At 39.3% G+C, this 15441-nt stretch overlaps 2 protein-coding genes across 5 annotated transcripts in view; one reads left to right on the forward strand and one right to left on the reverse strand.

Annotated features, from left to right (window-relative positions):
- Positions 1-15441, forward strand: part of gtf2f2a (general transcription factor IIF, polypeptide 2a) — a 112913-nt gene that overhangs the window by 50379 nt on the left and 47093 nt on the right. The window lies entirely within an intron of this gene.
- kctd4 (potassium channel tetramerization domain containing 4) overlaps positions 1-15441 on the reverse strand; it is a 30629-nt gene that overhangs the window by 5513 nt on the left and 9675 nt on the right. The window lies entirely within an intron of this gene.

Raw genomic sequence — 15441 nt, forward strand, 5'->3', positions numbered from 1 at the left:
CAAGCAGAAGAATACACTTGGAGTCTTCCTGAAGCTCAGCCTTTAGCAACTACAATGGATTTGTTACAATGAACTATTCTTTTTCCCTTTAATTTCATACTTGGGATGGAAGAATTTGGCGATACATTTTTTCTTTTATCCCCTTTTCTTTTGATTTCCGATTTGCTATTTTAATTATGGTTAACTAATTAATTTGTATTAACTAAGTGATTAAAGCTTGTATATTGAATGTACCAAGGGAGTTGGGAGGAGTGGGAGGTGTTAATTTCTGTGGGATTATGTGTGTGTTTGTGACTTTGGTCACAACCTGTAAAATGGAGGAAATTAGTGTTGTATTTGACAATGCTTATTGGGAGGGATTTTTCTTATATTATTGTGGTATGAATTTGCAAACACTTTTTGGACTTTTGTCTTTTTTTTTCTTTTGGATGAAATGAGAGAGAGGGATTTATAAATATTTGATCTAGATGAATAAGGTGATTAAGTTTGCAAATTTTAATGTTAATGGGCTAAATGGGTAAATAAAAATAAAAAGGTGCTAATATATGTTAAGAAATTGGGAGTTGATGTAGCTTTCCTTCAAGAAACACATTTAACTGAAAAAGAACATTTGAAATTAAAAAGGGATTGGGTGGGATTTGTAATGTCATCTTCATTTAATTCTAAAGCAAGAGGGATGGTAATTTTGATTAAAATTCAAAATATTATGACAGACCCTGCAGGTAGATATGTAATGGTATATTAACAAATATTTTTGGAAATGAGGACATTTTTGAATTTGTATGCTCCAAATATTGATGATGAGAAATTTATTCAAGATACCTTTTTAAATTTAGCAGAGGCACATGAAAATATTTTAATTGAAGGGGATTTTAAATTTGCTTTGACCCATTGTTGGATAAGTCCACTCAAGTAATGGCAAGAACAAAAGCTGCTAAAGTTACATTGGGTTTGATGAAAGATTTGACTTTAATTGATGGAGAAGTATCAACCCTAAAAAAACAAGACTATTCATTTTATTTTAGCAGGTTTGATTCTTATTCTAGAATTAATTTATTTTTGGTTTTGGCTCAAATACAAACTAGAATTTTTGAAGTGGACTATAATCCAAGAATTCTATCTGACCATTCACCTTTATTAATAACTATGGAAATGCCTGACAAGGAGAAGTCAACATATAGATGGATATTAAATTTTTCATTGTGGAAAAGGAAAGATTATAATTTCATATATGAAGGATCTAAATCTTATCGATATATGGAGGCAATTAAATCACACAGAGAAAGACTACTCCTTTTACTCAATGGTGCACAACTCACATACAAGAATTGACTTATTTTTAATGTTTGCCCAGTTAAAAAGTAGAATGATAAAAACCGAATACCTAGCGAAGCTTCGATCAGACCACTCACCACTAATATTAACTATTGCACTAATGGAAAAGCAAAAGAATATATAGAGATAGCATCTTAATGCTACTCTGATTAAAAGAACAGACTTCTGCGAAAATATAAAGAGACAGATAGAAATATTTTGTGAAACAAATCTGCCATCTACTAATAATAGTTTTTTTGATTATGGGACGCTCTCAAAGCATATTTAAGGGGACAAAGAATCTAAAGAGTGAATATATAGCAGAAGTAAATAATTTGGAGAAAGATATTAAAGAATTAGAAAATAAAATCAAAGAACAGGACTACAAGAATAATACAGATTTCTGGAGAATATAAAGCTAAGATATAATAGAATACAAATATATAGGACAGAAAAGTCTATATGAAAAACTAAACAGCAATACAATGAGTTAGATAAATGGGCACACAAAGTTTTATCTTGGCACATTAAAGCAGAGGAGTCATCAAGAATGATAAATGCTATTAAAAACAGGCAGATACCTAGATTATAAACAAAACAAAATCCATGACATTTTAATCAATAATACACAAAACTATACAAATCAGAATTTCTAGGAGAATGAAATGGAAGAATTTTTGTTGAATGTTGAACTTTCAAAATGAGGAGAGAGAATTGGATACCCCCTTTGCAAGGGAAGAAATCAAAAATGCCCTGGACACCCTACAGAATAATAAATCATTGAGGGAGGATGGATTTCCAACTGACAATTCAAAGAATTATTAATGCCCTGGCTAATGGATGTTCTGGACCAAGCAGTGGAAACACACCCTCCCGGAATCATTCTCAATTGCAATTATTACAATGTTACCAATAAAAATAGGGACCCATTAAAAACTTCAACATATAGACCAATATCGCTGTTAAATGCTGATTACAAGAAGTTACCGAAAGCGTTGCTAATAGGTTAGCACAATACTTGCCAGACTGATACATGCAGATCAAGCAGGATTTGTTAAAGGAAGATATTCATCAAATAGTCTAGGAAGATTATTTCATATAATACACATGGCAAAATTTGAATGAAATTCAAGTATTACAATCTCCCTAGATGCGAGAAAAGCATTTGACTGTTTGGAATGGCCCTTTCTATTTAAAGCACTGAAAAAATTTGGTATTGGCAGAACATTTAAAACTGGATAAAAACTATACCATAAACCGCAAGCTAAAATAACAAATAATCAGATGTTGGCGATGTTCCCCTTGAGTAGATCAAGCAGACAGGGATGCCCTCTGTCCCCAGCACTTTTTATTTTAGTGATTGAATCACTGGTGGAGATAAATGATCCGAATATAAAGGCCTTCGAAGTTGGACAAGAAGAACGCAAAATTAGTCTCTTTGCCAATAATATGCTACTATATCTATCAAACTTGGCTAAATCTTTGGAAAAATGTATAAGAATATCAGGCTACAAATTAAATATGGATTAAAGTGAGATAATGCCATTAACGTATTTTGAACATGAAAGATACAAAAAAGGAGTACATTTAAATGGAAGACAGATGGAATAAAATATCTTGAAATAGCAACTGACGATAACCTGCAAAATTTGTACAAACTAAATTATGTTCCTCTTTTTGGGAAGATAAATGGAGAGACTTACCAATTATTTTAGTGGGAAGGGTTAACTGTCTCAAAATGAAAGTGATGCTAAGAGTGCAGTATCTTTTTCAATCACTGTCTATTCTGTTACCTAAAATCCTCTTTAACCAATCATATTAGACAATTCCTATGGAATAATAAAGTACTCGGGATACAATATCTTTTTCAGACATTACCAATATTAACACCTCAAAAATCTTTCAAGAATTAAATAAATAAGTAAGGACATTTTTTGGAAAGATAAAATGATGAGTTTCTATAGAGAAGTCAACATGGAAATGCGAATTGGGAGGTTTACAGCTTCCTAATTTTAGAAATTACTTGCTTCTTTTTTTTTTTGAAAATAAAAAAAAACTTGCATGGGTTAATAGAGAACTGAATGAAGTAGGAGAGAAGAAAGCAGAAGAATTTATATTTGTGGGAATCAAAATTTCTGGTTGCTGATAAAAAAACACCATTATTGAAACATTTGCTTAATGTCTGGAATAAAATAAGTCATGATATTGGTGGAGAGTTTATATCATCTAAAATGCCATTGATTAATCCTGTTTTAGCTTTTTAAGAGATAATCAAGTCTTGAATATATGGTCACGCAAAGGGATTGTTAATGTTGAAGAATGTTATGAAAGAGGTCAATTAATGTCATTTGAGGAATTGATAAATAATATACTATACCACATAATTCTCTTTTTTGCTATTTTCAGTTAAGATCATATTTGAGGTATAAGTTAGGACCAATCATGTTTCAGTCTAGTTGTACTGTGTAGAACTTCTTGTAAGGAGTGGGATTGTTAAAAAATTTACTTCTTTGATATATTCATTGTTATAAGCAGGAACCCTTAAACTAGGAGTGCATAGATTTAGACAGAGATGGGAAACAGATTTGAATGTTATAAATAAATCAATAAATGTTGGAAAATTTATGTAGGGATTGTATGAGTGATGCTATCAATATAAGATGTACATCAATTCAATACAATTTTTTTTTACATCAATTATATCTTACACAACAAAAGTTAAATAGATAGAAATCAGGTTTATCAGACCAATGTTTTAGGTGTGGTGAAGATGTCTCCCAATGTGGGACCTTTTTGAACAGCTTTACAAGTTACAGAAATTGCTTTTCCACTAAGTCTTGATTTTTTTAATTAGGAAATATTGAAGGTACAAGTCCTAAAATGAAACTTTCAATTTATCAATTGAAATTTGTTAGTATAAGCATGAGTTGTACTGGACGATATCTCTCTCTCTCTGCAATCCTTTTTTTTCTCTTTGTATATGCCTATAAGTTATATATTTTCATTTTGTATATTGTTTCTTTGAGGGGGTGGTTGGAGGGAATTTTGGGATGGGATGAAAACCATCATGTAAATAATCAATTTGTTCCTTATTTGATATCTGTAGTATGATAATAATTATAGTTACTACATGAAATGGAATATTAAATAAAATATTTTTTTAAAACTTTCTTTACGACAGTTCTCTGGCCCTTGAACCACCACCCCCCCCCCCCCCCCCCACACAATCACAAGAGGACTGACTGGACTATTTCAATACCACTTTTTTTCTTGCACTATCATAACTGAATATTTATGATGTATTTTGTAATTATTTTCAATTAAATGACCACTATTGTGATTTTTTTTTAATGAAGCATCTGTTTGGCTGCAGCAGGTTCGAATTGTTGTGCATATGTACATATAAATGTGTATGACAATGAACATTTCATCACCTGTAATGACCCAGTCCTTCTCCCCAGACATGGAACATCTGGCAATCAAGTGTTGTCCATTCTATCTGCCGAGGGAGTTCACCACCATCCTAGTCGCAGTGTACTTTCTGCCTCAGGCTATCATCAGGCGAACACCGGAGACGCCGAGCACTGCAATCAGCCATGAGACATCATACTCTGATGCCTTCCCAATCATTGCTGGGGAAGAAGTCTATAACAGACTATCACCAACACATTACCTGCAAACCAGGGAAGCCAGTCAAGGGGTGGGATGGTTAGCTTAGCGGTTAGTTAGCTGGTGCTATTACAGCATCAACAATCGGGGCCAGGATTTGAATCCTGTGCTGTCTATACAAGGAGTTTCTACGTTAAAAAATTAAAAGAATGCAGACTGAGCCATCCCACAACCACATTTTAGCAAGTCTGATCACCTGGCTATACTTCTATTCTCAGTGTACAGGCAGAGACTGAGGACTACAGCACCAGTAATGAAGACAATGAAAGTATGGTCGAGGGAGGCAGAGGAGCGCCTGCAGGAGTGTTTTGAATCAGTAGACTGGATTATATTCAAGGACTCATCTTCAAACTTGAATAAATATGCCACAGTTGTCAACGACTTCATCAAGACTTGTGCAGATGAGTCTGTGCCCAGGCACACATACAATGAGTACCCCAACCAGAAGCCGTGGATGAATCAAAATATTCATAATATACTTAGAGGTGAGGTTGATGGCATTTAAGAGGAGTGATCCAGATCTTTACAGGAAGTCCATATTCAACCTGTGGAAGGCCATCTCAGCAACAAAGAGGCAATTCTGTGGGAAGCTAGCGACAGTCAGATACTCACCATCTATAACAGGAATTGCAAGCAAGGCAAAGCCGAACTCATAATTGGCTGTGATGCTTCACTAAACAATGAGATGAATACCTTTTATGCTCGCTTTGAAAAGGAGAACTCAATGGAACCAATGAGCATCCCTGTGGAAGCTGATGATCCTGTTATATCTGTCTCTGAGGCCAGCGTCAGAACATCGGTACTGAAAATCTGTGCCAACCAACTAGCTGGAGTATTCATGGATATTTTCAATCTTTCATTTCTGCTTTTGGAGATTCCCATCTGCTTCAAAAGGGCATCAATCATACTGGTGTCCAAGAAGAGTAGAGTGAGCTGCCTCAATGATCATCGCCCAGTAGCACTCACATTTGAAATGCTTTAAGAGGTTGGTCATGATCAGAAATAACTCGTACCCAAGTACACTGCAATTCACCTACTGCCACAATCACTCCACAGCAGATGCAATCTCACTGGTTCTTCACTCAGCACTCGATCACCTTGACAATAGCAACATGGACATCAGACTATTTTTCATTGACTACAGCTCGGTTTTCAACACCATCATACCCTGGTCAACAAGTTCCAACACCTAGACCTCTTGGAAACAACATCTCCTTCTCACTGACAATCAATGCATCCGCACCTCAAGGATGTGTGCTTAGCCCACTGCTCTACTTGCTCTACGTCTATGACTGCATGGTGAGGCATAATTCATATACCATCAACAAATTTGCCAATGACGCCATGGTCGATCAGCTGGTTGAGTGGTGTCATAACAACAACCTTGCACTCAAAGTTAGCGAAACAAAGGAACTGTTTGTGGACTTCAGGAGGGGAAAATCAGGAGAACATGAACCAGTCCTCATTGACGTGTCAGCAGTTAAAGGTTTCAGAACTTCAAATACCTGCGTTTCAACATCTCTGAAAATATGTCCTGAGTCCTCCATGTTGATGCAATCACAAAGAAGGCTTTGAGGAGATTTGGTATGTCACTAATGACTCTTGCATATTTCTACAGGTGCACCGTGAGAGCATTCTGACTGGTTCCATCACTGTCTTTTATGGAGGTACCAATGCAGAGGACGAGAAAAGACTAGAGTTGTGAACTTGGCCTGTGCCATCATGGGCATTAGTCTTCTCTCCATTAAGGACATCTACAACACGCAGTGTCTTAATAAAGCAGTCTCTGTCCTCAAGGACCCTTACCACCGAGGCCATGCCCTCTTCACGCTACCATCAGAAGGAGGTACAGGAGCCTGAAAACGAACACCCAACAGTACAAAAGCTGGTCCTTACCCTCTGCTATCAGATATCTGAATGGACAATGAACCACAGACTCACTTTCCCTTCTTTGCATTAATTTTTTTAATTAATTTACAGCAATATTTGCAACAGTAATGCTGCCACAAAACAACAAATTTTGTGACATGGTCATAAAATAAATTCTTATTTTTCTGATTCATTTTTTAATGTGAATAAATGTTTATGATGGCTTGGGGTAGTAATCAGGGGCTACTTTGTCTTGGATTGTGGCATACTTGTGTGTTATTGGATTTAGGTACATGGAGAGTATTCCAACATGGTCCTGACTCATGCCTTTTAGACGATGGAAAGGCTTTGGGTTGTCAGGAAGTGCATTGCTCACTGCAAGATGTCCAGCCTCTGAACTGCTCCTTCATCATATAATTTGCTGAATTTCTGGTCAGATGTGACCACAATCCTCCAGGATTGATGGTGGACAGTAAGACTTGATCTTGTTGGAGATGGTTATAAGCAATGAATGTTGGTCAATTATCAGATGATCCCTGAATATCATCATTGTTTTGCTGTATGCATCATTTGTGAGTACAGTAACTCCGATTAACCAAAATGGTTGGGACCAGACTTATGTCGGATAAATGTTTTTTTGTGAGAACTGGTCATTTTAAAAAAATAGACCAGTAGCAATATCAAATCAATTGTAGCAATGTTTAAACAACAACAAATAACAAGGGAAGGATTTTTAAGCCTTAAAATAATGTTTAATTCTCACCAAAAAAAAATGCTCTCTGCTGCTGATCACTGACACCTCCACTCCGAGGCCCCGCTCCTGCCCGGGAGCTTGAGGTCCCTGCTGCCACCGGCTGCCCGACGTCCCCAGTCAGTTCGACTCCAAAAAATTTCTGATTTGTTTTAGATATCCTCATTTATCCAAAAAAAAATTTTAATTTTCGGATAAATGAGGATTTCCGAGAATCCAATTTTGGATAACCGGAGTTGTGCTGTAGTTGCAAATACTGTAGTTGTTCAATCATCAGTGAGCATCCCACTTCTGATCTCTATGACAGGAGGAGCATCATTGATGCCGATGAAGATGCTTTGGGAGCTCCTGCAGTTATGTCCTTGGACTGGATAACTGGCCCCAAGCAATCCCAACCATTCTTCTTTGATTATCTGTGACTGGAACCATTAGGGCGCATTCCTTCTGTGCCCATGACCTTTACTAGTCTCTTTGATGCCACACTTGTCAAATGCTGCCTTGATGTCAAGGGTAATCACTACCACCTTATGGAAACATGAGAGACTGCCAATATAGCAACCTGGAGCAAAAAAAAACAATCTGCTGGAAGTTGAAGGTTTTCAATCCAAAACATTGACCATTCTTTTTCTCCTATTGATGATGCTTGACTTTGAGTTCATCCAGCAGATTTTTTTCACTATCTTATGTTTGCAATTGAACTCTGATCCATTCTTGAAGCAATACTGCAATGAGATCCAAGTTATCCTTGCAAAGATCAAACTGAACATCGGTGAGCAGGCTATTGGTGAGTGAACTCTGCCTGATGGCATTGTCGATGATCCTATCCATTAATGCTGAATCTATAGAAGGAATCAATTTCCTTTAGCTTAATTTACAGTTGACATGGTTCATTCTGAAATGGTTGGACCATTTGACATGAATTTTACACTGTATTGAGACACGAGATCCATTGGGGAGGTACATCCTAAGTTATGTGAGAATCCAAATGAGTAAGACTGTCCCACCAATGCTATCAGCTATCCGCCTTGACAGTACTGACAGGAATAACGTCGCGCACAGGTTCTGCTTCAGTTTGAGGCCAACCTTCATTCAATATAAAACATTTCCATATGGGAAAAGATCCAAAACCAGAGCCTTAATAAATCGAGTAAGGAAATTAAGAAGAAAATATTTACTTGTGGGTAGTTAGAGTATTGTATAATCTTGCACAGGAACTAGTTGAGGCAAATAGCTTGGATTATTTCAAAAGGAAAGAAGATGGGTTCAGAGTAAATCTAACAATTTGTGAGGCACTACGAACCATCAGCAGCATTTACAATTTATTCCTTCACAACCCATCATCTGATTGCTGGCATATCCCTCACTTCATAATTAGTCTCAAGTCAGGGACCAATCCTGGATCAGTGAGTTATCTGGAAGAGCAAAAAACTGAACCACAATAAGTGCACACCTTGTGTGGGCATTTTTGTAGGCTTGTAACAATAGCTACATCCTCACTGGAACCGAGAAATCCTAGAAAAGTAGCTTAGATCAAAGTTCTGCAGCCCAACAGCATCATCGTGACAATAAACAACTAGCTTGAGGGTGGAATTCAGGACCAGTACAGAAGGCATAGAGTTTTACAGCACAGAAGCAGGGCCGTGCTGAGTGGACTTTGGCTTCTTCTTGAGATTCCAAACATCACAGAGTCCCTCAGTTCTTTCCATAGAAACTACTGAGTGTATTGGATATTGAAAAAGAAACAGATTTCAATGACATCTTGCTTGGAGTGAAGGGTTTGGTTCAGAGCTAATTGGGCCTCTGGTCAAATTGTGCATCTCTTAATTGCATCACATCAAATTGTACGTAAAAAGCAAAAAAATCAATTCTTGCCAATAATTGTACTATCAGCCTTCTCTCAAACAGCAGAGAAGACCATTTTTTTTGTGTAACTTGCTCACTAATGTACAATTTACATTCCGGATCTTGATTACAACTTTGGTCCAAACAAGCACAAAAAATTTAAAGACACGAGGGAGAGATGATGGTGATCGCTTTGGATATCAAGGCAAATGTGACCATGTGAACCTTTAGGAATTTAAATCTGCAGCAATTAGGAAGACAATTTGCCATTGATTGGGAATATATGTAGCTCAAAGGAATGTTTTTGGCTATTGGAAGTCAGCCACCTCAGAACCAGGAAGTGACTGAGGGCCTAACAAGCAGTAATTGCTTCGTCCTTTTAACATGTGCAAATTTTCACTGGTGATGTCATGGACTGCACTCCCATTTTATGATAAGAAAAACAGGAACTGCTCAGTAGGTCAGGCAGTATCTGTGGAGAAGGATGCAGAATTAACTTTTCAGGTTGGAGATTTTTTCAGGCTTGTTGCCTGATCTTGATGGAAAATAACATTCCTATTCACAATTGTAAGCATTAATCATCTCCATCATAAGGTGATTTCAATACCATAGCCATTACTGTGTCACTGGTACCTAGTATTTTTCATATGTAAAGGTTTCTGCAATAACTAACCAAGGCATCTTCTACACCAAATCTACCTACTCACAGGGCGAAGACTGTGGTCAGTGGGAACAGGGATTTTTCATTATTGTCAAGTTTATTTTTATCTGATTGTACATGTACAAACCAACGAAACATTCTCTGGTCCTCGGTTCAAAACATACATCTTTCTTTGGCTTGGCTTCGCGGACGAAGATTTATGGAGGGGGTAAAAAGTCCACGTCAGCTGCAGGCTCGTTTGTGACTGACAAGTCCGATGCGGGACAGGCAGACACGATTGCAGCGGTTGCAAGGGAAAATTGGTTGGTTGGGGTTGGGTGTTGGGTTTTTCCTCCTTTGCCTTTTGTCAGTGAGGTGGGCTCTGCGGTCTTCTTCAAAGGAGGTTGCTGCCCGCCAAACTGTGAGGCGCCAAGATGCACGGTTTGAGGCGTTATCAGCCCACTGGCGGTGGTCAATGTGGCAGGCACCAAGAGATTTCTTTAGGCAGTCCTTGTACCTTTTCTTTGGTGCACCTCTGTCACGGTGGCCAGTGGAGAGCTCGCCATATAACACGATCTTGGGAAGGCGATGGTCCTCCATTCTGGAGACGTGACCCATCCAGCGCAGCTGGATCTTCAGCAGCGTGGACTCGATGCTGTCGACCTCTGCCATCTCGAGTACTTCGACGTTAGGGGTGTAAGCGCTCCAATGGATGTTGAGGATGGAGCGGAGACAACGCTGGTGGAAGCGTTCTAGGATCCGTAGGTGGTGCCGGTAGAGGACCCATGATTCAGAGCCGAACAGGAGTGTGGGTATGACAACGGCTCTGTATACGCTTATCTTTGTGAGGTTTTTCAGTTGGTTGTTTTTCCAGACTCTTTTGTGTAGTCTTCCAAAGGCGCTATTTGCCTTGGCGAGTCTGTTGTCTATCTCATTGTCGATCCTTGCATCTGATGAAATGGTGCAGCCGAGATAGGTAAACTGGTTGACCGTTTTGAGTTTTGTGTGCCCGATGGAGATGTGGGGGGGCTGGTAGTCATGGTGGGGAGCTGGCTGATGGAGGACCTCAGTTTTCTTCAGGCTGACTTCCAGGCCAAACATTTTGGCAGTTTCCGCAAAGCAGGACGTCAAGCGCTGAAGAGCTAGCTCTGACATACATACAACCAGACATAACACACATACATATGCAGGACAAGTATTCATTTATTCAAACAAAAGGTAGATAAATAAATTGATAATTAAATGATAACCAATGCATCAAAATCTTTATGATCCTTTCCTTATAATGTTGGCTTACCTGTCTCCCACACATTGTGCTTTTGAAAACAGTCACTCTAACTGCTACAAAGAGTTGCATAATAAATGTCCTAACTTGTGATAATGATATCCTATGAATGAATTATTAAAAACCAACACTCTCAGTGGAGACAGGATGAGTTATTTTGATCCAGCCAAAATTGCATTAAATGAAACAGGAAATACTCACAAATTCAGGCAGCATTAACAATTCAGATGGATGCCTTTCACAGTTCTGATGAAAGATCATTGGCCTGAAACATTAACACTCGTTTCTCTCTTTAGATGCTACCTTCCCTGCTGAGTATTGCCAGTATTGTCTTTAGGCCATTTCATGTCAGGCCTCTGCCTGGAATCTGGCTACAAGAGCGCATCTAAAACTTAAAACTTACCTTTCAGACAGCAGCCCTAAAAGGCTGCTCGAGCATCCCATTCATATCAAGAGGAGCCTTGTAGCGCCCTCTGGAGCTGACGGAGGCAGGGGCAACTGTGCCGTAGCACCACCCGTCATAAATATACAGCAGAGCAAAGGTTGTCTTCCCTACCTGTAATCTCCCATACAGCTGGAACTGTTCTGGGAACCACATTGCGAGCCGAGAGAGCAGCCCTTAAGGCCGAAGCAGCCCGGTGAGGCTGTTACAGCATGCTCCGGCCCCCCCCCCCCACCCCACCAGCTCCCACTGCCTTGATAGCTCCCACCTGCTACCCTTGTCTTGAGAGGGTCATGGAGAGAGAGGGGTGAGTGGGGAGATGGGTCACGGGCTGATGGCATCATCAGTCCGCCCCTAACCAGCTGCTTGCAGAGGCTTTCATTCAGATCAGTCGGCGGCGCTCTGTGTTCCACCAATTATACTTCCCCGAGAAGGGTTGGAATCGGCTCCTTGGAACCTCCCACGGCGCATTCAGAGAGGTAAGTATTAGACGTAGGGCGAAGAACCTCTACCTTTACAGACGAGTGTTTGCTCTGCCTGAAAGAGCCTTGTAATGCTTACCTAATTGACTAATGTTGTTCTTAGTGACAAGCTGGTTAATTCATTCTAAACCGTTTGAGATTTTGCAGCTTCTGATTGTTTTTATTTGTATCGCGTTTAGTTTTTCACAGGAGTGTTTAAAGTTCCATTGTTCAAAACATTAGAACTTTCATATCTCATAGGTCAATTCCATATTTTTTTCATGACAGTACCAATAAAAATAATAACTTCTGAAATAATCTCAGGAGGCACAGACTTGGTAAACACTATTATGCAAATTTTTCATGAATGTGTAATTTTACCTTGGGAGCACCGACCGCACAGAAAGAATTATGTCCCTGCATCGGTATGGAGTATTCAGTTAGACATTTTAATCATCAGGAAACAACAGATTTAGAACATCTAGATTTCAGCAAACTATTTTCACAGAAATGCAGACGCAAGGTTTTTTTAGACATTGGGCGTTTCACAGGGTTAATATAACATGAAGACTATGCTTCGGTTATTTGTTCAGACAGCTTCAGCTTTTCAAGATCTGCTTTAAAGGACATAAGAGATATCAAGTTTCAGGAAGTCCACATTTTGCATATGTTTCACCATTCACTAAAACCACAAGTGATATTTTAATCTCAACATCACCTCCTGTATTTACCCCATATCTGTTTATTCCCTTAATAGCCAGTTACTTTTTTGATCAACTAACCCATTGTGTAGAGAAATTAAAAAATTACTCTGGTTGAGTAATTTTTTTTTCTCATCTCAGTCATGAATGACCTTGCTGTAAGACTGTGGTCTCTGTCTGGTTCTAAACATCCAGGCTTGGAGAATCATCCTGACAACCATACTGACAAGTCTTGGAAGAAATGTAGATGTTTCAATAAGGTCACCTCTCATTCTAAACTCAAGAGAGTATAGGCTTGGTCTGCTTCACCTCCCCCCACTGCAGGAATCAACATGGTGAATCTTCTTTGCACTTTTGCAAATAAATGCTTGCTTAGTATTAAGATATTTCAGGTGACGAATTGGGGAAAAGTAGGAAGTTGTGTAAAATGCCTTATTTTATATTTAAATACAGTTTGTAGGAACCCAAGTAATTTGTAGAACAGAAGTAAATCACAAAAATCTGTATATGCTGTGGTTGAAGTAAAAATGCAAAATGCTGGAGAAGCTCAGCATGTCAGTGGCCTTTATGCTGCAAAGGTAAAGATGCATAATCGACGTTTCGGGCATGAGCCCTTCATCAAAGTATAAGAAAATGCCAGCAAGTGTCCGAACAAAAGAGCTGGGGGGTAGAGGGGGGGTGGCAAAGGCAGGAAATGATAGGTAGAGAAAGGAGGGAAGGGACAGCAGCAATGAGGGGAGGAGAGATGGCTCGGTGGGTAGAAAAGCTGAAAAGACAGGAAAGGGGGAGGGAAATAAAAGATGAGCAGGTTTAGTGGAGAGCAGTAAAGTCAATATTAATGCCATATGGCTGAAGAATGCCCAGACAGAAAATAAAGAGTTGTTCCTCCAATCTGCAGGTGGTCAGGGTGAGATAGTACACAAGGCCATGGACAGATATATGAGCGCAGGAGTGTGACTCGGAATTGAAATGGTTAGCCACTGGGTGGTCGCTGTTGTGAACGGAGAGGAGGTGCTCAGCGAAGTGATCTCCCAATCTGAGACCGGTTTCTCCAATGTACAGATTTCTCATACTTTGATGAAGGCCTCAAGCCCGAAACGTTGGTTATATATCTTTATCTTTGCTACATAAAGGACTCTATTTGACCTGCTGAGCTTCTCTGCATTTTGTGTTCTTACTTAATTTGTGGATCAGAATAATTCCCCTGTTGTATCATTAATGTAAGCAATGAAGGCAGGCCATCCACTCTGCATTAGATCACCTGGACAACGTAGAAGTTTACACCGACACACCAGCAAAACGTAATCAAATTAAGGGATCCAAGACTCTTCACCTCTCTGCAGTTGGATCCTCAACTTCCTCATTGGCAGACTTGAATCAGTGCAGATCGGTAACAGCTCCTCCATGCTGTCCGTCAACATGGACACCATAAGTCTGCATGCTTAGTCCCTTGCTCTTTTTCCTACATTCTCGTGATTTTTAGCCATGTTTGGTTCCAATGCAACTAATTTTTTTTAGACATACAGCACATAACAGGCCTTTTCAGCCCACTAGCCCATGTCACCCATTTACATCCAATTGATCTACAACCCCTGGTATGTTTTGAACGGTGGAAGGAATCCGGAGCCCCCAGGGAAAACCCACACAAATAGGGGGATAATGTACAAATTCATTACAGACAGCGCAGGATTTGAACCCTGGTCTCAATCGCTGGCACTGTAACAGTGTTGCATTAATCACTGAGCTAACCATGCTGCAAATTTGCTAATGACACTACTTTTGTTGGCCGAATAACAAGAAATGATGAGTCAGAATATAGGATGGAGGTCGAGAACCTGGTTTGGTGATGCCAGAACAACAATCTTGCTCTCAATATTAACAAGACCAAGGTACTTATTGTGGATTTTAGGAAGGGGAAGGCGAGGGACCTATCTTCAGTGAAGGAATGGAAATAGAAAGGGTTTGTACCAAGCCCCTGATACGTCCAGCACATCAAGAAGGCACATCAACATGTCTACTTTTTAAGATCTGAGGAGACTTGACATGTCATTGAATACTCATCAAACTTCTACAGGTATATTGTGGAAAGTATATTGATGAGTTGCATCACAGCCTGGTTTGGGAATTTGAGTGCCCAAAAATGCAGAAGCTGGTAACAAATGTAGCTGGGTCCATCACAGGATCTGTTCTCCCATCCATTAAATACATTTATGTGAGGAGCTGCCTCAAGAGCACAGCCAACATCATAATGGATCCCATCAACCTGGCCACAACCTCTTCTTGCTGCTACCTTCAGAAAGAAGGTACAGAAGCCTGGAACCCAGAACCTCTCGGTTCAAGAACAGTTTTTTGTCCGATGACTATCAAGCTCTTGAACCTCCCCGTATTACCACAACCATAAACTACTGCAGGACCACAAAGACCATTTTTGCACCATTGAAACATCACTTGCATTGTGAATATTTAT

This window comes from Narcine bancroftii, chromosome 7, assembly GCF_036971445.1.
Source record: "Narcine bancroftii isolate sNarBan1 chromosome 7, sNarBan1.hap1, whole genome shotgun sequence".
NCBI lineage: Eukaryota > Metazoa > Chordata > Chondrichthyes > Torpediniformes > Narcinidae > Narcine > Narcine bancroftii.